This window comes from Gorilla gorilla, chromosome 1 (genome assembly GCF_029281585.2).
Source record: "Gorilla gorilla gorilla isolate KB3781 chromosome 1, NHGRI_mGorGor1-v2.1_pri, whole genome shotgun sequence".
Lineage (NCBI taxonomy): Eukaryota > Metazoa > Chordata > Mammalia > Primates > Hominidae > Gorilla > Gorilla gorilla.
This window is the reverse complement of record NC_073224.2, coordinates 223,300,647-223,326,391: the sequence shown is the minus strand read 5'-3', so window position 1 is coordinate 223,326,391 and position 25,745 is coordinate 223,300,647. Positions and strand designations below refer to the sequence as shown.

Below are 25,745 nucleotides of genomic sequence, written 5' to 3'. Positions count from 1 at the left end.
GTAGGCAAGAGAGACCAGAAGACAACTGGGCTCAACCTCGAATACAGCAGGAGGAGTTGAAGATTATAGCCAATTGGCAAGATAAGAAAGTCAGTGGATGGAAAATGACTAAGAGGAACTTGATTAGCTATCAAAGGTGGTTGCGAGGACTCTTGCTAAACTAGACTCAACAGTATTCTTTCCTAAAACTGGACTTGGCAGGCAAAGAAATACCAGAGAAAAGGGCTCAGAGGAAACCACTAAGGTTTGGTCAAAGACTGGAGTTCTTGTCAACTCTACATTGAAGCTTCTGCAAATAAACAAAGACCAACCAAATGAAAAAAAGCAAAGACTATTTATTCTGAGCTTGCTATAGCAGGGAGTCAGTCACTGTTATTTGTGTTTTGGCAGAGACTTGAAGGCAGTCATAAAGGTGGGAAAGCTTTTTAAAAAGAGAGGCTTCAGGGGCCGCACACGGTGGCTTACACACGTAATCTCAGCACTTCGGGAGGCCCAGGTGGGTGGTCACGAGGTCAGGAGATCAACACCATCCTGACTAACATGGCGAAACCCCATCTCTACTAAAAAATTTACAAACAATTAGCCAGGTGTGGTGGCAGGCACCTGTAGTCCCAGCTACTCTGGAGGCTGAGGCAGGAGAATGGCATGAACCTGGGAGGCGAATATTGCAGTGAGCCGAGATTACGCCACCGCACTCTAGCCTGGGTGACAGAGCGAGACTGTGTCTGAAACAAACAAACAAACAAACAAACAAACAAACAAAAAAAGAAAAGCTTCAGGTATGCTTGGATTGGAGGCTGTCAGCATGGTGAGGCTGTTGATAGATGAAGAAAATCAAAATATTTTACCCCAGAATATATTTCTTTGGCACATTTTAAGATGGCTGTCAGAGAGCCAGCAAACAGAAGTAACTCTGCGAAACTGTCTTTTGTAGGGGAAATTTACACCTGCAGAGAATCTGCATTGATCCAGCTTTATCTTGTCAGGTTTGAGAAATAAAAATAAGCCCTAGGCCCTACAACCAACTGAGTGGACTCCCTCTTGGCTGACAGGACCACAGAGAAACCTCGAAAGCAGTTTCTGGATGTGGCAGGCTAGGAGGTTGGACATGCCACCTCAAAACCCTCCCCTCACTAACCGCCATTATGTTGCAGGAGAACAGCAGAGGGAATTGGAAGTTAGATAAGAGGCAGAGTGAGTGAAAGCAGAGAAAGAAGCAAGGTGATGTGGTGGGAGAGCAAGAAGCAAGATATAAGGCAGAAGTTGAGCAGCCAAAACAAAAAGTAAGATTTTAAAAAGCAAGCAAGGCTGGGCACGGTGGCTCATGCCTGTAATCCCAGCATTTTGGGAGGCCAAGGCAGGCAGATCACCTGAGGTCAGGAGTTTGAGACCAGCCTGGCCAACATGGTGAAACCCCATCTCTACTAAAAATACAAAAAATTAGCTGGGCGTGGTGGTGCACTCCTGTACTCCCAGCTACTTGGGAGGCTGAGACAGGAGCATCGCTTGAACCCGGGAGGCGGAGGTTGCAGTGAGCCGAGATTGCACCACTACACTCCAGACTGGGCAACAGAGCCAGACTCTGTCTCAAAAAAATAAAAGAAAGAAAAGCAAGCCAGGACCCCATGGCTGGCCAGATCCAAACCAGTAAAGGGGCAGCTCCTCAGAGATAGGCATGTGCATTAGAGAAAAAAAGTATCCTTAACATGACTCCATATGATAATCAGCTCATTAAAACTCATGCATATGGACTGCATATCATGCATGTACTTAAAATTATGGGATGGAGGCAATGTGCAAGCACACAAGGGCCAAAATAAATAAGCAACCCACCTATCAATCAAAAGGCAAACACTGGCTAACGATTAGGCATCCTTGTGAAGAGAAGAAAAATAACACACATAAAAAGACCCAACGTACACCAAACTAATACTGATCTTACATCCCAGAGGTCAGCCCACTCTCCCCACTCTGAGACTGTTACTGTGCTTAATAAATTTTGCTTTGCTTTGCTGCTTTGTGTGTGTCATGTACAGTTCTTTGCTTGGGACACCAAGAGCCTGGAAATTCATGGCACCACCTGGCAAGAATTAGGATTTTTTTTCCTAAGGGTTAACAATCCAAGCCTTTGGACAGACTTGCTTCACTGCTGTTATCAACCAACAGCCTGATGCTTTCCCTCTCTTTTGTGGTTTTGACAAAACAAGCAAGCAGCATTCCCTCCTGATAAGAGACCACCGACCTAGGAATGATTCTGGCCAGACTACAGAGGATGTACAGTGAGGGTTTTCATGTCCATTGCCTCAGATTTTGACGTCAGAGGGCCACAAACTCCACTCTCAGATGATTGCTAATGCCACATTTTATGAACATGAGCCCCATGGAGAGGCACGCAGCTCAAGTGCACATCTGCACATTTTTCCTCTTATAAACATTCATATTGGAATATTATTTGGTACTGCTCCCGTAAAAGATACATTTGCAGAATGGACTCACATTAGAAGCATTATACAAGCATTATAATGTAGCAATGGCACATCCAGCTCTCTACTCTATAGAAATGTCTGCAGGGTAAACATTTCCACAATGACCAAAGATATCTGTACAGGACTGGTGACTGCAGCATTCTTTGTAATCCTAAAACTATGAAACCAACATCATCTCAAAAACATTCTTTTTTTGAGATGGAGTCTCACTCTGATGCTTAGGCTGGAGTGTGGCGGTGTGATCTCAGCTCACTGCCGCCTCCACCTCCCAAGTTCAAACGATTCTCCTGCCTCAGCCTCCCGAGTAGCTGGGATTACAGGTGCATGCCACCATGCCTGGCTAACAAAAACATTTTGAAAAGGGTTAAATGAATCATGCATAAACTGAGGAAAAACACTATTTTCAAAAATGATGGAGAGAATCACTATCATGATGAATGATTCCACTGGTCTCATTATTGATAGAGCAATCAGGAAACCCAGGCACATCCTGGAGGTAATACTGGACTCCTATTACTAAAATATGAAAAAATGGAGACACGTAAATACTCGTTTAAGCGTATAATGGACTGAATTAGAATTTTATCACATCAGAAGTGGGTTCCTAGGTCTCTGTTTCAGGATTTCTTAGTGACACAGGTGTAAACCCGGCATTTCAGGAGATAGCCGGTTTAGAATCTGGTCGGGGAGGTGGGCGGCCCTTGACATGGATCAGTCATAAATTAGTGGCTTGGGACTTCGGGAAGATAAGATCTTCCCCATTTATCTAGTGATTGACATTGCGTGAATGCTTCAAAAGTTCCAATAAGCGTCCCTGGGTGGGCTCGAACCACCAACCTTTCGGTTAACAGCCGAACGCGCTAACCGATTGCGCCACAGAGACAAGCGCTTCTGACTCTACTGGGATGGGAAGGGCGCACTCACTGAACGTCCTCCGTTCCGTCTATTCTCAGGGCCCACCGGGCAGGACCACCGAGCCAGGCCTTGGTAAACCAGAGAGATTAGAGCGGTGTGTCGCGCCGGTCACGTTGGACGCCTGCGCGTTAGGAGATTCTGGAGCCAGAAGAACAGCCGAATTGCCTTCGCCCGCTCTGCCGCTCGCCTGCTGCAGAAGCTTCCAGAAACTCCCTGGTGGGCGACCCAGCCCGAGCTGCCTGGGGCCCCAAGGGAAGCTGAACGCCCTGTGGGCTCCCGGGATGGTTCTTCCCGTTCTTTGCGCTGCCTTCACCCATTGAAGGAGCCTGTGCCCACCCTGCCCAGTCGCTTTCGGGGCCGCTGAGGAGCTTCCGCTGCCATCTTCGGATCCTGTGTTCCACACGGGGGCTCCACCAGGGCAGGGATGGTGGTGAGGGTCGCTCGTGGGTCCCCTCGGGGGAAGCAGGGTGTGGTACTCACCAGGGCGCATGACTAGGACTTGTGGAATGAATTCATCGTCGCCTTTAGCTTTTAGTCCTTTGAAGAGCCCTGAGAGTGGAAATCAAGAAATTTTTTCCACGGGGAAGTTGTTTTTACAAAGCGTTGATTTCTCGGCAGCCGGCAGGGAGGGCAACTGGCAGGGCCTCTGGCGCACCTTCTGCGCGGTGGAGCCGCGGGGGCTCAGCTGGGCGGTGGTCCGCCCGTGGGGTGGTAGGTCAAGAGCTGGGAAAGGGAAAAGCAAAAGCTGGGAAAGAAGCCGGGGAGCGGTGGACCAGACATCCAGACCTCCTGAAAGGCTCATGAAGAGGCACAGGCGGGATCCTCTGGAAGTGAGAATTGTTTTTGTTTGTTTGTTTGTTTGTTTATTGTAGTAGAATGGGGAAATGGAGAGAGAACCTGAAAGAGCCCCAAACTCGAGGACCTATTGCTCCCCAAGAATAACATCTTCCAGAAGAACTAGACAGAAAACTAGGCGTCTGGGAACTCTGAAATCCTTGGAGGAGTAGCATCATCATGAACCTCTGTGATCCTTTTGGCAAAGGACTTGCTCCCATTGTTTGCTTGTTCAATTGTCTGTCTGTTAAATAAATAAAACCCTTTTCCTATATCTTTAAAATTACGTTGGTTTTATTATTTTATGATTACAAGTAATGCTGCAGTCATCATTCTTGTACACTCTCATTGGCCACTGGTGTATTTCTATAGGGTGGAGGCCTGGAGAGTAGTTGTTCCAGCGTAGTGTTTCCATAGCTTTTATTTCCTTCCGTTTTCTTTCCTTTGTTGCTTTATTAGCTATAACCGTTTTCTTATTTCAGAGGCTGCTTTAGGGTTTCCGGGATACATCTTTAATTTATCATAGTCTGCTTTCTAGTGTCATTATGTCTCCCTTTCTGGCCTTTATCCTAGTGTTATGTATTTCTACTTTATGCACTATAACCTTTGTGATTCATTATTATTACTTTTATTTATTACGTCCAATATTTTTTGAAAGATTTAAATTATAAGAAAACGTGTAGTACATGCTTTCTAAATGCCATTTCCAATATTCGTTTCTTTGTGTAGGTCCACATTTTTATCTGGTATCCTTTTGCTTCTGCCTGGAGGACTCAAGATTTCTTGTAGCGTGGGTTGGTGAATTCTTTTAGCTTTTGTATGTTTTTCAATGTCCTTATTTCACTCACAGTTTTGAAATTTTATTTTTGCATAGAATTCTAGGTTAACTTTGTTTCTCTAGGTACTTTAAAAATGTTGCCATTTATGAAGCATTGTCATTTAAAATATCATCTTTCTTTCCTATGTTTGTAAATATGGCGTAAAGCCGGTTTCTTGTGCTGGTTATACAATTTTCAGAATGTGTACTTAAATTTAAAATATTAAATTGTACTAAAAACTAAAATATTAATCATGAATGTCCTAGATTCATCTTAAGTTCCAACAGTGCACTTAAAATGTGCCCAACCTGAGGGTCGAACCTACCTGCTGATGTGGAATTTGTGTTTGTGAGACATTCTCAACAGCATTTGCTTTCCCCAGCCTAGTGATTTTCCTCACATCTGAATGTCTTCATTGCAAAAGGAAAAGTTTTTCTTTGCAAACATACTTTAAAATATTCTTACTTCAAGTAAGTGTATTAAAAACAAATTTGTTAGTTGCATCCCTGGAATCCATCGAAAGCCTTGGAGAGATAATCAAGTGCTTCAGGACCAAGAGCTCAACAGGGGAGGACAAAGCGGGGCTTGTTGACTAGGAGTCAAGCCAAAGTCAACTGATTTGGTCTCCAATGGAGAACGGAACTCGGTTCACCAGCAACGTGAGGACGCCGCCCAGAGGAGACGGAGTTTCTCTTCATGGTGCCTTCAGATAGGAAATCTAGGATTTTCTTTCTTTCCCTTTGATCTACTTCCAACTCTCCCTTTCTGTTTCTTCAAGACCTTTTTCGGATCCCTGGGTGCGAAGGACCTAAGGGGCCAGTGCCCTTCCCTACTGGTCCCTCCTTCACTGGGTGTCTTTGGAGCCCAAGCTCACCCAGAACATTACTGCACGCTGCAGACAGTGAGAGGACCAAGGAGGGCGGTGGGTGCAGTGGGAACCACAGAGTCACCGTGCACCTATGCCCGTGGGTTCCTAGCAAATTGAATAAATGCCCCCTGAAGCTTCTCTGCAGGTCAGAGGGAAGGGGAGAGTGGCTGCGACCGGGCAAGAGAAGCTTCAAGAAGCGTCAGGAGGACCTGGCCCTGCCCCTGGGCCTTGAAGACAGGCCTGGCCAGGCTGATTTTGATGGGTAGGCCCAAAGAAAAGGTTCGAGGTCGGCCCAAACCCCGACCCCGAGATTAAGGCTCTTAAGTGTCTGATGGTTTTGAGAATGGTCAGTAGAATCCATCCTGCCTCTATCAGGAGACTTCTTTGCCAAAATTCAGAGACCAGGAAAGAGAAAGATTGGGCAGATCAAAATCTGTAATTAACCAAACAGGAAACATAAGTTTTCTGACAAATTGGATGTGTGCTGTGAGAAAAAGACTAGCCTCAAGGAGAACCTGGTTTTTTGGCTTGAGTGTAGGGAAGAATGGAGTTGCCACCAACAATGGTGCATTGAAACGGCAGGTGCATCAGGCTGTAGATGTGAAGGGATTAAAAATATTTTACCCCAAAATACATTTCTTTGACATATTTTGAGGTGTCTGTTCAGAAAGCCAGCTGCAGAAGTAGCCCTGCAAAGTTGTCTTTTGTTGGGGAGATTTGCATCTGTAGGGAATCTGCATTGATACAGCCAAGTCTTTCCTTGTCCAGATCTAGGAAAGATTAACTGAGAGTCTGACACCTGTAAAGGTCTGAAAGAAACTTTTAGGGTTTATTGTCTCTGAGAGCTGCTACCTGTAAGGTTTCATTTACGTATTAAGACCACCTTTGCTAGCCGAGACTCATTTTCTCTCCCTACCATCACTTATCTTGTCCGCAATAAACGGATATACCTGACTCTGATTGCACCTGGTTTTGGCCATGCTTTGAGCCCTCATTCATTCTGTTACCTCGAGATGGTATATAAGCTTCTGCATCCCATTGTGGGTAGGGGAGGGTAATCACTCTGTGACTCTCCCCATCACATGTTAGTACATTTTATGCCTTTTCTCCAATTAATCTGCCTTTTGTGACTTGATTTTTGAGTGAAACTTCAGAGAGTTAAGAGGGAGGGTTTCCATTGGCCCCTACAGTTTTGGAGCTGTAAGCAGGATAGGAAAGCTCTGCTCTTCTGGAAGCTGCAGTGAACAACCCAGGATCTGATCAGCTATCATAAGCTTAAGAATTTTTTTACCAGCCAGGCACCTGGCCTCCTTCTCTGTGTGGAATCTCATCAAGTGGATGGTAAAAATCACTGTTTCATTCTTTTCCCTCTCCAAAATCTTGATTAATTGGAGAAAAGGATTTGTGAGACTAGTCTTGGGTGTGGTGACTCTGGCGTGCTTTTTGGTGCTTTGTGGAACCAATTCCTATTGTTTAATCCCTTTCTTCCCAGAAATTGTCTGTTCCTTTGTCTTCGTCTCTATGTGTTATTCTGTCATAAAAGGGGGTACTGGTTGAGGTTCCTTCCATCTTATTTTATGTCCTTGAGAGCTTGACTTGTGAGCAAGTGGGAGCGCTTTCTCTTGGTTTCCACTATCTGGAAAGAGGCGGTAACTTTCAGGTCATACTAGGTGGCCTGTCTGAAAATGGCTGGGAACCCCAGCACACTTTTTGTTCTGACCATGTCAAGCTCTTGGGGTTTGTCTTAAGAAGTCCCATCCCTTTGAGGCTTTTGTCATCTCAATTCTTGTTGCCTGGTTAGTTCTAGGAAAGCTCAGTCCCAAGAGGGCCTACCTGGTATCACAGATTCACAGGTCTGTGACTGGAAGTCCCCATAAATTTGTGGGTTGCTGGAGGCAAACATCATCCTTACCCATCTGTGGTCTACTCCTTGCATTGAACTTTTTTCTTGCAGGGGAATCTTTGGGATTGCCTCTTCTTTGCCCTTCCCAGAAGGTTAACCTGGAAAATGACATCCTGGGCTTTCCAGAAAGGGGCTATTTGGTTGAATTGCTATTGCAATAATTACACCATTGGAAATTCTAATTGCCAATGGCCTGAAGATGGATCCCTTAAATTAGACACCTGAATTAAAAAAAAAAGATTTTAGGGATCTCTTACTTTAACAGTTCATAGGAAGATCACATTAAAACAAACACACATAGTAGCATCATGGCTACCCTTCAAAATTCTCTTGACAATATTATGTGTGTTGTGTAGGGAAAAAAATTCTCTTGACTAAATTAAAGAGCAAAATTTGACCCAAAACAAAGTTAAAATTATTCATAAGCTCAAACTGCCTGCTCTGGATCCCTTCCAGGATGCACAATAAAGTCTGCTCTACCTTGCAGTTCAGTGCTTAAAGTTCTGTGTTTTGCTGCCATAGCCTGGGTTCCATTTCCAGTAAGGAAACCAGTTTATTTTGCCTTGATATATGTGTGACTTTTGACTTTTTGGAATCCCCATTTATTGATCCTTTTCCCCTTCACGGGCAGCTTTTGTTTGTTTGTTTATTAATACAGAGTCTCACCTTATCACCCAGGCTGGAGTGCAGTGGCCAGATCTTGGCTTACTGCAACCTCCGCCTCCCAGGTTCAAGTGATTCTCCCACCTTGGTCTCTCAAGTAGCTGGGATTACAGTCACCCACCAACACACCTGGCTAATTTTTGTATTTTTAATAGAGACAGGGTTTTGCCATGTTGGCCAGGCTGGTCTTGAGCTCCTGAACTCAAGTGATCTGCTCTGCCTGTCTCAGCCACCCAAAGTGTTGGGATTATAAATATGAGCCACCCCTCCTGGTTGTTGGCAGCTTTTGATTTCCTGTCCTTCCTGCTTCCAAAGTTTCTGATGAGAAATCTGTTGATAATCTTATTAAAGATTTCTTGCGTGTGACCAGTTGCTTTTCTCTTACCAATTTAAAGATTGTCTGTCTTTGACTTTTGAAAGTTTGATTATAATGTGTTTTGGTGTAGGTCTCTTTAAGTTTATCTTACTTGGAGTTTGTTATGCTACTGTGTTTGTATTCATACCTTTCATCAAATTTGGGAAGCTTTCAGCCATGATTTCTTCAAATATTCTCTCTTGCCCTTCTCTCCCTCTTGTTTAGAAATTCCACAATGCAAGGCTGGGAGCCGTAGCTCATGCCTGTAATCCCAGCATTTTGGGAGGCCGAGGCGGGAGGATCACCTTAGGTCAGGAGTTTGAGACCAGCCTGACCAACATGGAGAAATGCCTTCTCTACTAAAAATACAAAATTAGCCAGGCATGGTGGTGCATGCCTGCAAACCCAGCTACTCGGGAGGCTGAGGTGGGAGAATTGCTTGAAACCAGGAGGCAGAGGTTGTGGTGAGCTGAGACAGCGCCATTGCATTCCAGTCTGGGCAGCAAAAATGAAACTCCATCACCCCTCCCACCCCCCCAAAACAACAACAACAGAAAAGAAATTCCACAATGCATATGTTGGTCCACTTGATGGTCACTTAGGCTCTGTTCACTTTTCTTCAATCTTTTTTTATTTCTGTTCCTCAAACTGGATGATTTCCATTGCCTTATCTTCAGGTTCACTGGTTGTTTCTTCTGCCTGCTCAGCTTTCTTCAAATTTGATTTTGAATCCATCTAGTTAATTTTTTACCAAAGCAGCAAATATTTCAGAGAAGTCTCCTTCATATTGCAGCCATTGGACATGATAATATATGGGATGTGCTGCCATTTGTTGAGAATCATGTGAAAATTAAGCTTCTGCCCCATCACACTAAAGTTCCAGCCCTGAGTCCCCACGGTTTTCTCCCTAGGCTAAGATAGAAAGGAAGAACATGAAATGTGCAGAAAGCATTCTCTCAAGCAAACATGTATAACTTGCCTAAATTGTAATTATTTCCTGGATGAGGATGCACCTCTAACCTCTACAGGCAGATCATAGATTCCATTGTCCAGCTGTATAATGAATTCTTCTTCTCAGAGAAGAATACCAGAGACTCCCTGGCTTGCCTGAATCAAATTTCTAGAGGTAAACGGTGAAAGGCCACAATATGAAGTCACTCTCAGATGAGTCCCTTCTCTTGTCACACCCCACAGTAGAAACAAAAGAGGACAGGGAGGCCAGAGCTGCTCAAAGCCTTATAACCCACAATTCTCATAGTTATTCCCAACTTAGAGAGGGCTGCTTTCTAGATGCTCCCCCTCCAGGCCTGCAGACTGCCAGGCTCCAGGAATAAGTAGCTCTGAGAAGTATACTATTTAGCTGCAAGCCACTCTCCACTATTGCAAATTGGAGAAAAGAAGGACAAACTTAAAAGGTGAAAAGATTTAAGAGAACAACATGGTGAAACCCCATCTCTACTAAAAATACAAAAATTAGCCGGGCGTGATGGCATGCACCTATAGGCCAAGCTACTTGGGAGGCTGAGGCAGGAGAGTCATTTGAACCCAGGAGGCGGAGGTTGCAGTGAGCCAAGATTGTGCCACTGCCCACTAGCCTCGGTGACAGAGCAAGACTCCATCTCCAAAAAAAGAAAAAAGAAAGAAGGAAAGAAAGAAAGATTGAAGAGAACAATTATTTTAATTGAATACATTTTGTCAAGATTAAATCATCTTTCCCCTAGAGTACTGAAAGAAAAAGCAATCATAATTTAGATTCTAAGTTACTGGTCTTTGAGAAAGTGTGAAAACCGAAAAGGTGCCACAAGCCAAACAAGGAGCAAAAGTCCTAATTTTCAAACTGATGAAAATAAAGTACTAAAAAATGGAAATCATCATAGTTCATCTTGGTCCTTGGCAAAATACAAATGTATTGATTCAAATTATAATATCTTAGCTACCCTATTGTGCGTAGGTCTTACCACTGAGGAGAGAAACCAAACCCAAACAAAAGTGTGTTCAAGTTGGCAAAAATGTTTACAAACCTGCAAAATCTCTTCAGCCTATCCCTTAAACTCCAGACTTGGTATTTATTAAGTTCTGCTGTGTACAATACCCACCTTAATATTCATTCTTGCACAAGTTCTTTTAGGTATAAGCCAAGATGACATGAGATTTTTTTTTTTTTTTAACTCTCATGCCTATGTTTGCTTTTCCTTCCAAAGACCCTTCTGAGTAAGGACTATCCTCAGACTACTGGAGGCACTTAGTCACAAGCTTGCCTGAGGCTCAGAGCTGGCAATACCTGGGAGTTTATGTCAATCCCACAGCACCCAGCAACCCTGCCTGCAAAATATTGACCCACGATTGACAGGTGCAGGTGTATGAAAGCCCAGCTCCTTGACTTGAGGGGCGCCTTTGTGGTGAATTAAGTTCGGGAAAAGGGAATCCAGAAGCCAACTTTGTAAAAATGCAGATAGATAAATAGAAAGAAATCTTTGCCTTGGAAGTCCAGTTGAGAAAGAGAGTGATTTACTTGAGACTCTGAAAACAGAGACTAAAATCTTTACTTTCTGATGGGAAAGAAGCCTATGGTGAAAGAGGAACAAAGAGAAAGGTAGGAAATAGGGTGGGTCTACTTAGTAGCTTTAAACCACTCTGTCATATTATAAAGCCTGGTGAGGTTTTAACTAACACAAGTGCCTGGACTCTACACATAGAGATTCTGATTTAAATGCTTCCAGGTGGGTGGAAGCCACTAGTAGTCTTAAAAAGCTCCCAAGTAATTTTACCATGTGGCTAGAGATGAAAAGGACAATCTATCTACTAGAATCTCAAGTAACCAGTATTGAAGTGCCCCAAATGTGCAGCTACCTCATAGAAAAGACTTAACACCAGCCATTGATGGAATTTGCCTTCCTCTCTCCATGGACTTGTCTGCATAGCGTGGAAATAGAGAAGAGTTAAAGAGGTAGATGGAGAGATTGGACCTGTAATTTGCCTATGTAGAGCAGTTTCTCAAACTTTTCTGACCACAAGATGCAGTGAGAAATATACAATTCTTTGTGATCAGTTTTTTTTTTGTTTTTTTGAGACGGAGTCTTGCCCTGTTGCCCAGGTTGGAGTGCATTGGCGTGATCTTGGCTCACTGCAAGCTCCGCCCTCCTGGGTTCACACCATTCTCCAGCCTCAGCGTCCTGAGCAGCTGGGACTACAGGCACCCACCACCATGCCCAGCTAATTTTTTTTTTTTTGTATTTTTAGTAGAGACGGGGTTTCACCGTGTTAGCCAGGATGGTCTCAATCTCCTGACCGCATGATCTGCCTGCCTCGGCCTCCCAAAGTGCTGGGATAACAGGCATGAGCCACCACGCCTGTCCTGTGATCAGTTTTTAAAAAATCTTTTACTATGTGTAATCCACCCTACCTAGAATTTAAATGAAGCCTGTAGTAATAAGCAGTCCACTATATTGATTTCACAACCCCTAAGTGGTTCAGAATTGCAATTAGAGAATTTTTACTTTTGGCCAGGTGTGGTGGCTGGAGCCTGTAATCCCAGCACTTTGGGAGGATCACTTGAGGTTGGGAGTTTGAGACCAGCGTGATCAACATGGAGGAACCCTGTCTCTACTAAAAAAAAAAAAAAAATTAGCTGGGCGCGGTGGTGCATGTCTGTAATCACACCTACTTGGGAGGCTGAGGCAGGAGAATTGCTTGAACCCCAGGGGGTGGAGGTTGTGGTGAGCTGAGGTTGCACCATTGCACTCCAGCCTAGGAAACAAGAGTGAAACTGTCTAAAAAAAAAAAAAAAAAGAAAAGAAATAAATGTTTACTTTTGCTCAGCCTTTTAATCAAGCAAAATCCCAAAAGAACATTTACTATAAACATCTTTCTGTGAATCCTTATTTCTGTCCCAGCCGCCATGACCCAATAGTCTCTAGAGCCTGTTAGTATTCTCCAGATTGAAGCCTTCCCTCTAACTGCTCCTAAACTCTCTGATGTAGGGGAAAAGGTTTGAGGCCTTGATTCTCATCCCAGGTTTATCACCTACAGATCATACGGCCTTAGCCTCTTGACACCATTGCTTCCTAAAGGCCAAAGATGGAACTGTACTTGGGTGGTATCCGAGCACCCTGTTGGCTTTGGCATTCTAGGGCTCTTCCCTTGGCACCACTCTCTTATTTAAAAGGAATAGGATGTGGACTTAGGAGGGTTATTTCTCTGCAAACTGTCCTCTCTTTCTTATGACAAGCTATTTCTGAATGTGCATATTTGAGGCTAAGCAAATCCCTTCCTGGGAGGTTGAAAGACCCTTATTTCTCTCCAGAGGAGTATTATGGAGAGTCAATTGATGCTGAGGAGGTGGTAGAGACCTAGCAAACTCATCTGCAGTGGCTTTGAGCAAGGCTCTTAGAATCATAAGCTGGGTGGGGTCCTGTGTCCTACACCACAGGCCAGCTAGTTCATTTCAGGAGACTTTTTTTTCAATCTATTATTACTATCTTCTTCTAGACTGTAGTTCACTACTGGAGATTATCCACTTAGTTGCACTCAGTTTGCACCTGGCCTGTATCACCACCCAGCTCTCACTCCAGCCTCAGGTAACAGCAAGACCTCACCAAAGATTACTGTTTAATTGTATGTGTGTGTGTTTTTGTTTGTTTCGGGTAACAATTAATGTTGGAACTATGAAAAGCTCTTCTCTACTTTTAACAAAGCTTAGTCACAAACAGTTCCCCAGTTGTTGAGAAAAACTAAAACAACAGAACAATTGAAAGTCCAAATCTGCAAGCTCATCTCTGAGAACCGAATTCTACAGCCACTCCAGATTTGTACTCCAAATGGATAGTTTGATTGTAGAAATCACATCCCTTCAGCCTGCAAATGCGATAACGGCCCAAGAGACAGTGATGCCTAGATTCATAGATAATCCCCTCTCCCCCATCCTATATGTAACTGGAGTCAACAGCAGCTGGAGGAAAATGGCAAGAACTTGGAATCAAGATTAGGTTAGAATAACATTGCTGTAGACAGTTTATCAGCTCTTCAGCATACGTCTGTTTTCCTTGAAGGATGAGCCTTTAGAAACCTCTGACAATAAAGTTTATTTTACACCCATTCCCTTGCCTATGATTTTTTCATACAAATCACAATTATAAAACTTTCTTGCTCCAGCTAAAAGCAGGAAACTCAATCATGTATATGTTCACTAAACATATACCACAGAATGATAACAACCAGTCTGAATGCATCACTTGATTCCAAAATTAAATGTTAGCCCTCAGGGGTGCAACTACATGGATCTCCAACTCTGGAAGCCACAGGCAACATATTCCTGTTTCCTTGCAGGGAAACAGATCTATAAGCAGGGCGGCAGTCTCACACATGTACATTCCTGGGAAACCCAAGGAAACAATGATAGTGACGCAGGGCAGGCAAGCCCCCAAACTGAAAGAGTTTTGTTAATGTCGCGATTGGCTTTCTATGTTATTTGAAGACTGAGATCTCCATGAGGAGTGAAGATAGGTAATGCCTAAGGCTGAGGCATGACCTCACTGGGTCACCTTAGCTGTGAAGTGAGGTCAGTTGTCACCTTGCAAACCTTTTGGTAATCCAAATCTTGGAATGATTTCTTAAAGAATTTAGACACTTCCAATACTTTTCCTGTCCTTGTGGGGAAAGCTTCTATCCACCTGGTGAAAGTGTCTATAAACACTAGCAAATCTTGTAGTCCCCTGTAAGGTGGCATCTGGGTTAAGTCTGTCTGCCAGTCTTTACCATGGTATGTTCCTTGGTGTTCTATAGGTTTAAGCAGGGATCAGGGTATGGGGTGGGTTCCTGAGTGGTAACCCTTTTTATAGTTTGGAACAGTCCCTTCTGCAAGAATATTTAGGAAACTAATTTAAATGGAAAATCCTGTCCCAAATGTGAGGAATCATGAAAATGTTTAATTATTTCCCATCTGTCAGCCTCAGGAATAGAGTTTGTTCTTTTCTAGCAACCATCCAGAGGGGTCTCCCTGGAAGCCTTTTACTCAGTCCCTTTAATTTCCTTAGGGGTATAGTATGGTGTCACTGACACGGATGCAGTACCTGGTAGTAGTGCAGCAGCTTGAAATACCAGGGTTTCCTTAGCTGTGGCCTCAGCTGCTCTTTCCACCAGGGAATTTCCTCTAATAATAAAAGTGTCTCCCTTCTGGTGTCCCCTGCAGTGAGTAATTGTTATTTCTTTGGGAGTTGGACAGCATCTAAAAGTTCCAAGATCTGAGTAATGTTGTATGTGGGATTCCTTGGTTCTTGATAGTCCCCTTTCCTTCCCTATGGCTGCATGAGCATGGAGCACCAGGAACCCACATTTAGAGTCAGTCAACACATTGACTCTTGAGGTTTTGGTTTTTCTCTTCTTTTTTTGAAACGGAGTCTTGCTGTGTCACCCAGGCTGGAGTGTAATGGCATGATCTCAGCTCACTGCAATCTCAGCTCACTGTAAACTCAGGGATTCTCATGCCCCAGCCTCCCAAGTAGCTGGGATTACAGGCGCCCCCCACCACACCCGGCTCATTTTTGTATTTTTAGTAGAGATGGGGTTTCGCCATGTTGGCTAGGCCGGTCTCGAACTCCCAACCTCAGGTGACCCAACCAACTTGGCCTCCCAAAGTGCTGGGATTACAGGCGTGAGCCACCGTGTCCAGCTTAAGTCTTTTCATGGTTGGAAGGCCCTAATTAGAGCAGCTAATTCTGCTTTTTGAACAGAAGTCTGAGAAGGTAAACCCTTGGCCTCAATGACTTCTTGTTGGCTAATTTTCCTTTCTTACTCCCTCATGAATATAGCTATTTCCATCTCTAAACCACTCAACATTTGGGTTAGACAAGAGCTTGTCTTCAAGTTTGGGCCTTCTAGAGTAGAGCTCTTCCGTGGTTTCCACACAGGAGTCAATGAGTTTGGGATCTGTTTCTTGAGACATGAGGTGCAGCAACAGAGTAGCAGGGTTTAAAAATCAGGATACTTTCAGGGTAACATCTCGGGTGTCAAGCAGAAGGGTCTGATATTTAAGTAACTGGCCCCCTGTTAGCCATTGGTGTACTTTTGCCTCTAGGACCCTCTGTACTGTACTTCATGGGGTGGCAGGGGGTGGGGGTGGGGTGGTATGGCATCTAATTGTTGTCCCAAGGTAAACTTAGTGGTTTCTTCTAACCATAGAGTGATGGTAGCCACAGATCTCAAGCTTCTTAGTGACCTAGCTGCCACCTGGTCTAGCTGTTTAGAGAAATAAGCCACTGGTCCAAAGCAATTCCTCAGCCTTTGAGTTAGAACATTCGAAGCTGTCCCTTGTTATTCATCCACATAGAGGGTGAAAGGTTTTTCTAAGTTCGAGAGTCCTGAGGCAAGGGATGTCCCTGGCTTTTCTTTTAAGGCTAAGAATGCCTTTTGACAGGTTCTAAGCTCTGCCTCCTGGGTTCACACCATTCTCCCGCCTCAGCCTCCTGAGTAGCTGGGACTACAGGCGCCTGCCACCACACCCAGCTAGTTTTTTTGTATTTTTAGTAGAGACAGGGTTTCACCGTGTTAGCCAGGATGGTCTCGATCTCCTGACCTCCTGATCTACCCACCTCGGCCTCCCAAAGTGCTGGGATTACAGGCGTGAGACACCACACCCGGCCAACAAGTTTTTTTTTTAAATGAACAGAGCATCAGTGAATGATAGTGCAAGTTTAAGACACCTAATAGACAAGTTAAAGGAGTCCTCCAGGCAGAAGGAAACTGACACGGGATGAAAATCTGGATGAAAAAAAAAAGACACTAGAAATGACATCTACAAAGGCAAATATATAATTTTAACATCTGACTGTTTAGCCAGGCACGATGACTCTCGCCTGGAATCCCGGCACTTTGGGAGGCCAAGGAAGGCGGATAACTTGAGGCCAGGAGTTCGAGACCAGCCTGGCCAATATGGTGAACCTTCCTCTCTACTAAAAATTCAAAAATTAGTCAGATATGGTGGCCCAAGCCTGTAATCTCTGCTACTCAGGAGTCTGAGTCAGGAGAATCGCTCGAACCCGGAAAGCAGAGGTTGCAGTGAGCCAAAACTGAGCCACTGCACTCCAGCCTGTCCGATAGAGTGAGACTTGTCTTAAAAACACCACCAACAACAACAAAAAAACAAAAACAAACAAACAAACAAAAACACATGTGACCCTTGAAACAAAAGTAATAGAGATGGATTGTAAGGTTTATAACAGGTGTAAAGTAAAATGCATGACAATAGCATAAAGGCAGGGGGAGGAGTCATGTGAAGAGGTATGATGCCACTTGAAGGCAGACTGTGATGGGTTAATTTTTGTGGAAAGCAAGGCAGAATTTTTGAAGTTTGTTTCTTCAAATACTTTCCGATTCCCGTACATACAAGCTAGTTTGTTCTGCAGAGATCTTATTTTCTAGGAGACTCGGAGGGGGTCCTTCTGCTGTCTGTCCTCATGGGATGCACAAGACACAAGGGAACAGTCTTTCACTTTTAAAAACAGTGATAGGTCTGAGGAGATAGATAAAATTGCAATTATTTTTTTTTAATGAGATGGGATTCTCACTGGTCTTGAACCTCTGAGCTCAGTGGAGGCTTCCCCTATGTCAGCCTATCAAAGCGCTGGGATTAATAGGCGTGAGGCACTGCGCCTGGTCACAACCACCAACATTTAAAATCACGTCCTGGGTGGTCTCGAACCACCAACGCTTCCGGTTAACAGCCGAACAAGCTAACCGATTGCGCCACAGAGACAACCTCAATTGCTTGCTTTCATCTCTATATAGATTAAGCAATCACTGAACCCTAGGAGTTGCCATTCGCCGTCTGCGGGACAACTGTGCAGACTACAAAGCTTCACAAAACCGGAGAGGCTGAGTCGACTAATCGTGTTGTTGCACGTTAGAAACGTGTGCATTGCGTGACTCTGAAGCCAGAAGGGCGGACGAATGGCCTTCACCCTGCGTTCACCCTCGCCTGCTTCAGAAGCCAGTGCCTCTGGAAATGCCTGGATCTGCGACCCCAGCCTGAGCCAAGTAGGGCCCAAGGGAAGCTGAGCTCCCCGACGGCTCTCACGGTAGCTCTTTCTGTTCTTTTGCGCCGCCTTCAGGCAATCATCTGTTCCGCTTGCTCTCCCTTCACTCAACTCGGCTTCAGTAGATGGGGTCGGTGGGGCGGGAACGGGAAAGAGGCAGGGGAGTCAAAAGGGAAAACGTGAAAAGGAGGAGGGAGAAGCAGGGGAGACCAGGACTAGACAATGGGACAGCCCAGGATGCCCGTGCAGAGGGCACCGGCTGGATGCAGAGAAGATGGGACATGTATCAGAATGGAGAGGGGGAAATGGGGAGAAGATGTGAGAGAAAATCACAAGAACCTGTAGCTGCCCAAGAATCAAGAAGTAAAAATCGCATAATGTTTTTACGTTAATAAAGAAAATCGGGGGGACAAGGGGCGGTGGCTCACGCCTATAATCCCAGCACTTTGGGAGGCCGAGGTGGGTGGATCACTCACTTGAAGTCAGGAGTTCGAGACCAGCCGGCCCAACATGGTGAAAGCCCGTCTCTACCACAAATACAAAAATTAGCTGGGCGTGGTGGTGCACGTTTGTAGTCTCAGCTACTGAGGAGGCTGACGCAGGAGAATCGCTTGAACCTAAGAGGCAGAGGTAGCAGTGAGCCGAGATCGTGCCGCTGCCCTCCAGCCTGGGCGACAAAGCGAAATTCTGTCTCTCCAAAAAATATATAAATAAATAATAGAGGGGTGGGGAAGCAAAACGACGGGCAGTAGGTGTGGGGCGCCTTGGGATTCTCTAGTGGTTAGTAGTCTGCGTTGTGCCTGCAGCAACCTCTGTTCTAATCCGAATCCTGGTACAGTCAGACTCTATCTTGGACCCACTGGGGCGAACCCACGTGTCTTTTGGTTTGCTTTGGATTCCTGCAGCAGCTGCGGCCTTTATCTGCAGCCAGAAAGCCGGAAAGCAGGGTTTACCCCTGGCCCCACAGCGACATACTGTCTGGGGAAAAGAAGGAAACCCAAGAGTACACAAACAGTGGCCCAAAGAGAAACCTTCCAAGTGCTCTATGCCTCACCGTTTAGCAGAAAATATCAAGCAACTCTCAATCTACCTGGTCTGTACCTTCCACGAGTGAAATAATGTATTTATTGCAGTCTTTCTGGTTGAGATATTTCAAATATTTGGTGGAGCTTTTAATGAGAGAGACACTCTCCAGTGTGGAAGAAATAAAAGAGGGGATGTGAAGATGAGGCGACTTTAGGACAGAAAAAAAAAAGAGACAAGGAAGCCATGTAAACGTTTTCGGGTGGGCGTGAGGCGTTGTCAGTCTTGAACCCCGTTGTGTCAGGTAAAGAGCGCAGCCTCTTCTAGCACAAACACCGTTTCCCACATGGAGGAAATCACAGGAATCAGCAACTCTAGAGTGCGATGAAGAAGCTTCACTCTGGGAGAACCGCCTTCGTGACCACGGTGTCTCCCCTGCCAGGTAAGTGGAAATGAGCACATGGCCTGCAGGGACAGCACAGCCTCCTCGCCCTGGCCGGTTGCTCAGGGTCACCACCCTCCCCACTGCGGCCCCTGGCCATTCTTCCAAACCACTCTCCACCAAAGATTCCACCGACAGTCACCCCACAAGACAACCCAGGCCGCCTCTCAGCAGCGGCTCCCGCCCCGCAGCCACCGCGCCCTCTCACCCCCCCGCGGTTCTTCACGCCGCCTCTGCCGAGTCTGCGCACTTCACCTCCCTGGCTTCCGCTCTCCCCTGAGCTTACAGTGCCCGCGGGGTTCTTCCGAACCCCTCTTGGGAGTACTGAATGGAAAAAGGGGAGCGTGCGCAAGTGCTTGGTAGAGTGTAGACATCGTGGGATTTGACTGTGATACCATCGCTTCGACGTCCTAGTGCTGATTTTTCCACCTGCCTTCTGTTTAGGGCACCGGCAGCAGTTTTCCATCTGTGCCTACTCCACCTGCTGTCCTTGTTGGGTCAGCGAACATCGCCTCCCTCTACCGCTCAATCAGCAAACGGGACCGCCCTCGAGGACGTCACCCGCCGCTCACCCCCCTAACAAATTCACGGGCATTGCCTCCCGTCGCCTCTTCCCAAGGCCTAACGAGCGCCTTCGCTGGCAACGGAGGTGAGGAGGCTCCGCTGACTGGCTGGTGCCCGTGTCCAGGGCTGCCACAAACGCCACGACTTGGCTTGGCCTCTCTCTTAATTATTCGCAGCTCAGCCCGATGGGCGTCTCCGGGGTGGCGACGGGAAAGAAGGTGGGCTTATTGGGTGCAGCTCCACAGGGGCTGGCATCTCTGCCCGGCTGTGTACACCTGAGCGAGACGCTCAGTCGCTCTCTAAAGCTGCTTCCGCGGATGACGGACACGGAGAGAAATAGGAGCGGTGGGTCGTGAGAGGTGGTCCACCAGCACTTGCCCTCCTTCGCCCGGCTTTATCACCGCTGCGTAGACTCTTCTGCCTCTGGCCCTTGGAGCAGGCCGGCTGACAGCGTAGTGAAGGAAGATTCCTGCGGGAGGGCGCCCAGTGTAAAACGATTCCCTGACCGGGAATCGAACCCGGGCCGCGGCGGTGAAAGCGCCGAATTCTAGCTACTAGACCACCAGAGACACACAAGAGGGAGCTTTCTCTCCCTTCTTCCGTCAGAAGCGACAGCTTCCCTGAGCCCTGGGAGGACTTGGGCCTTGTGAGGGTCTTTCTTTGCTCCTGGAGTCTCTCACAAGGCCATTCCCTCCCTGCTTTCTTCAAAAAAAGAGCCTGCAAGCGACACACCGAGGGCTCCGAGAGGGACACCGAGGCCACGAGTCCCGAGTCCTGGAGCGAGTTGCAGCGACCCGGCCGCAGCTCACCACTGAACTAGAGATGCGCCTTTGCGAGGTGGCAGCAAGTGACCAGCCGGTCGTGGGTCGCCAGGTCTGGAGCCGCGCACCAGGTTGCCAGGAGGAGACGGGAGCGCGGAGGCGCCCGGGGTGAGACGGCGGCACCCTCTGTATCATAAAGGACCCAGACGCCAGCACCCTCAACATCATAAGGAATCCGACGGATGCAGAAACCGAGACCGGCTGGATGGGAAACTCCAGGAAGGCTCCGGGGCCCTCAACTGGTCTCCGACCTTCCCCTGCAACCTGTGACACCTGCCATTTTCCCATCTTAGGCGATGGCAATGCCACCCTTCCGTTTGCTCCGGGCAAAACTTCGAGACTTCCCTCTGACGCTGGAGTTTTTTCCTCAGATCCAAGAGCCAACTGGTCATCAATTCGTCATTTCCCATCGGCTAAGTGCGTGGGCATTGAGCTACACGCGAGTCTCTCCACTTCTGCGGAATGGCTACTTCGGGGTAGGGGAGGGGCCCTCCAGTGGATTGTAAGGTGTTTAGCAGCAGCCGTCGCCTCCGCTGACGAGATAGATGCCAGGGGGTTAGCATTCTCCCTCCCCGCTTACCCTAGTCGTGACCTAGTGTCCCAGCGTGGAGGTGAGAGGCGTGTAAGGGCGAAGTTGCCCCCTCTTGAGAACCACTGATGCGCGTTGTCCTGCTGTCTGAGCTTGTGCAGAGGACTCTCCAGATGAAGGCTCAGGGGTCGATCCAGCTTGAGACCCCCTCGCTCCCCCGCACAGTCAGACCTTAGGATTGGAGGCTTTTAACATCTCTACATGAGATTCGAAACCTTTAGGTCTTTTCTTCCGTTCTGTCCTCCAAATCAGCCTCTTCCGAGCCTATTGAGCAGGGCCAGCCAGGCAGAGGGCTGGGTTCGCTCAACGAGGCTCCTCTTGGCCCTCCTGGAGCTTCAGGCCTCTTTCGGTTGCAGAGAAGATTTATGGGTCACTTCCTTCGGCATCCCCGGGGGCAGGTTTGCGGTGCCCGGGGAAGAAGAGGGTTTGACTGCGGTTCTCGACCCCCGGCGACCAACCTCCACCCCGGTGGGCGCGCTCTTCCAGGCTCCTGCTTGTCCCACTCGCCGGGAGTTAGGTCTCGGGTCAGCCTGAGCTCCAGAGATGCCCAGGCCCGGAAGGACACGTAGGGGAAACCAGCTGCTCACTTTGGTCTTGTCCGCAACGGACCTCTTTCTGCCAGGAAAGAAAGGCGGCGAGTCCTGTCCTGTTGGGTAGGCGGAAGAGAGATCAAAGAGAAGACAAGAAAAATCCTGGGAGGTTTCCGGATCTAAAGTTACCATGAAGTCGACCTAACCTCCTCTGGAGGTCCTCCCAGTCCTCCCGTGGCTGGCGATGGTGAATCGAGTTTCCGTCTCCAGTTTGTCAAGGCGGACAAAGCCGACAAAATGGGCCTGTCCACTATCTTCTTTCATATACACAAAATGTCAGTTTTTCCTGTTTCTAACTGGCAACATCCCGCCTGATGACCAGCTTAGCAAATTAGAGACTCTCCATGGGATTCCATCTGTGTCTTAGTTCGGGCTTCTCTAACACTGTACCATAAACTGGGTGGCTGATTCACAACAGAAATTGATTTCTCACAGTTCTGGAGGTTGGAAGTCCGAGATCAAGGTGCCGACATGGTAGGGTTATGGTGCGGGCCTTTTGTTCTGGTTGTAGACTGCCACCTCCTCATTGTATCCTCAGGGGGCAGAAAGAGGGGGAGAGAGCTCCCCGGGGTCCCTTTTATAAGGGCATTAGTCCCATTCAGACTAATGGGACTAAATCCAGACTCTGTGCTGAGTGTTGTGGATTTTTTGCATGTCCATCCTCCCAGCAGACAACTGGAGATGTATTGTCCCCAGAGGGTACAATAGAGAATCTTCCGTCACAAGTCAGCAACCAGCATATGTGAGTGACAGCATGTGTCCCACTCAGAAATGAGAGTGTATTAGTCCGTTTTCATGCTGCTGACAAATACATAACATAGTCCGGGACGAAAAAGAGGTTTAATTGGACTTACATTTCCATATGACTGGGGAGGCCTCAGAATCATGGCGGGAGGGAAAAGGCACTTCTTACAAGGCAGCTGCAAGAGAAAATGAGCAAGAAGCCAAAGCAGAAACCCGTGATAAACCCAGCAGATAGTGAGACTTATTCACCATCAGGAGAATAGCACAGGAAAGACCCACCCCCCTGATTCAATTACCTCCTCCTAGGTCCCTCCCACAACACATGGGAATTCTGGGAGATACAATTCAAGTTGAGATTTGGGTGAGGGCATGGCCAAACCATGTCAGAAAGGGATGAAGTGACAGCATATCTTGATGTGTGTGATGGTTTTATGAGTTATTACCTATTTCAAAATTTATTGCAATGTGTAAAAAAGAACAAGGACTTGTACTATCTGACTTTAAGGCTTACTATAAGCTATTACAGACAAGACATCAGGAGTGACAAATAGATAAACAGACTGAGTTAAGAGACTTGAAACTGATCCACAGCTATACAGTCAATAAATGGGTTTTCAATAAAAGCAGTTCAATAAAAGAAAATAAATCATTTCAATTAATGGACTTTTATATGGATGTGGGAAGACCAACAATGTTATTCTCTCACAATGTTATTCTCTCTCACACTACACACAAAAGTAATTTCAGGTGCATTACACACCAAAACTTAAAAGTTAAAGATATAAAGCATTTCAAGGATACTTTGTGACTTGTTGGTAGGCAAAGATTAGCCTACCAATAAGCAGGACACAAAAAATACATATATAAGAAAGACATGATAAATGAGACTTCATCAACATTAGCCACACCTTCTCATCAAAAGATACCACTAAGAAAGTGAAAAGGCAAGCAAGCCACAGAGAGAGAGAAAATATCCACAAAACATATCTGAACTCCACACCCTGCAGTTATAATTATAGTGGTCTGGTACACTGCACCCAGTTTCTGCTGGATGGAGTATTTTCTGGGTGTCTCTAATGAGTAAGAGAGGGCCCCATGGGATATTCCTTCAGTTCCCAGGTGAACAGTGGGAAAGACTCCACGTTGACCAACCTCGGGGGCCTAAAAATCCAGGTCCTATAGGAGGGTGGAGTATACCTGGACCCTGACCCAGACCCCTGGATGGGCTGTGCCAAGAGACCCAGCAATGGAAGGGATTTCCTCCTGCCTCAGGTTCTCTGTCCTTCTGTGGTTAGATGACCTGAACCCAACTCCCTCTCCAAGCACTGGAGATGGGGCTTTTCCAAGGGCTGGGGATCTTGCTGTCCTGAGAACAGCTGAGCAAGGGGGTCAAGGAGGAGCTTGGGTGGTGGAGGAGAGGAAACCGGGTAAGATGCGTGAAGCCGCTGACTATACCAGGCACAGAGAAGACCCACTGGGACCCCACAGCCTGCATGTGAAGCCAGGCCTTGGGCCACCTCGTTCCTCAAAGGGGTGCTGACTTCCATGGGGTCTTCAAAGGGACTGTGGAAAGAGAGGCCTTCAGCCCACACCTCTGAATGCTTTTCCACCACAGCATGCCCTGTGGCCTTTATCCTGCTGGTGTGGAACAGTCAGAGCCCTGCAGGGCTGCAGAGCTTCTGTACTGGGTGGCATCCCAGCCTGAGTGTCAGAGCTCAGAGGGCAGGAACCGGAGCAAGGAGAGAGGAGGGCACCTTTTGGACAGCATGTGTGGGACAAGAGCGATGGCTCATCCATTCAGGTTCCTCACAAAATGAGAGTCAGGAAGATGAGGGCGCAGACCTGATTCCCTACGCAGGGCTGAAAGCAGACAACCGGAGGAAGAGCAGCACCTGGGCCAACGAGGTAGAAGACAGAAGACCACAGTGTACTCCTGCCCTCAATCTCACCCCCTCCCACCCACATCCTCCACACCCCCGATCACCTTCCTCAGAAGTGTAATAGGAATCCAGATTCCCCCTGGCCTGGTTGCTGCGGGAGGCACAGTGGCCTGATGGCGCCTGAGGCAGGTGTGGGAAGATGTGGATTGTCTAACTGGAGGTTGGGATTTCAGGGTGAGGAAGGAGAAGCTTGGAGTGCAGGATTTGGTGGTATGTATGTGGCTGTAGGCAAAAGAAAGAGACAACTAAGCCACTTGAAATACCATGAGAATTCCAATTTAGAAAATTCCCAGGGAAGTATGCATGCAGGCACTCATGACATCCAAAAATAGCTGCTGCATAACTGCGTGTTGCAAGCAAGCCCTAAATTGCTGATTTTGAAACAGCCTGATGTGTTGACAAAGACAATTTCTGAATAGTCTTAAGAGCAGAGGTGCACTAAAGCCACTGTGCCCCGCAGCTCAGGATCCCAGAAAGTTCTTTAAGGAGTAAGTCTTACTTCCATCTATGGAAGATTTTTGGAGTTGTCCTTGGTCACCCCCAAAAATGTTTTGGTTAGGAGTAGAATTTTAGATGTCATCAATTTAAAAAGTAAAACTGAAACTCTGGAACTCATAGAGACATAAAATTAAGAGAATCCATTCACATCCTGAGTAGAAAGATTTTTATAGAACATGACGGGCTTTAAAAATAAAGAAAAAATATGGCAAAATTTCATCAAATTAAATGCTTTCAGAACTAAAATTAAAATCTGAAGCCACCCAACTAGCTGGACAGACGGCTTCTTGGTCAAGGAGACCCCAGAGAAGTCTTAAATACTGAGTTCCTGCCCAGTACTTGGAAGCTCAGACACCTCTCCTTATACTCTCTCCCTTTGTGGTTTAGACACAACTGACCAGCATTATTGTTAAAATAGAGATCCTAAGACTGACAGAACAGACTTCTTACAGTAGTAAGATACCATATTATAAACAAGACCTAAGGCCATGCCAGGCAAGGTTAAGTCATGCACCCCTCAACTTAAAGAATAAACTATGTTCTAATTGCCACAGGTTTTTTTTCTTCTTCCTTTTTTTCTCTAGCTAAACAAGCACTGGCCTTGAGATAAGCAATGCCGAAGCACTTGCAGCTCACCAATTACCATAAACTGACTGAGCCCTC

The 25,745-nt window shown here is 46.6% G+C and overlaps 1 protein-coding gene, 1 long non-coding RNA gene, 1 other non-coding gene and 1 pseudogene across 7 annotated transcripts in view; 1 reads left to right on the top strand and 3 right to left on the bottom strand.

Moving 5' to 3' along the window:
- Window positions 1-25,745, bottom strand: part of LOC115930164 (neuroblastoma breakpoint family member 9) — a 469,129-nt gene that overhangs the window by 299,480 nt on the left and 143,904 nt on the right. The gene's annotated exons all lie outside the window — the stretch shown is intronic.
- Window positions 3,296-3,369, bottom strand: TRNAN-GUU (transfer RNA asparagine (anticodon GUU)). Its single transcript has one exon. It is a non-coding gene; the product is annotated as a tRNA-Asn (tRNA).
- Window positions 3,408-4,518, top strand: LOC129533336 (uncharacterized). The gene is made up of 2 exons (XR_008679478.2): window positions 3,408-3,831; window positions 4,274-4,518. It is a non-coding gene; the product is annotated as an uncharacterized lncRNA (long non-coding RNA).
- Window positions 19,201-19,344, bottom strand: LOC115932002 (uncharacterized; annotated as a pseudogene).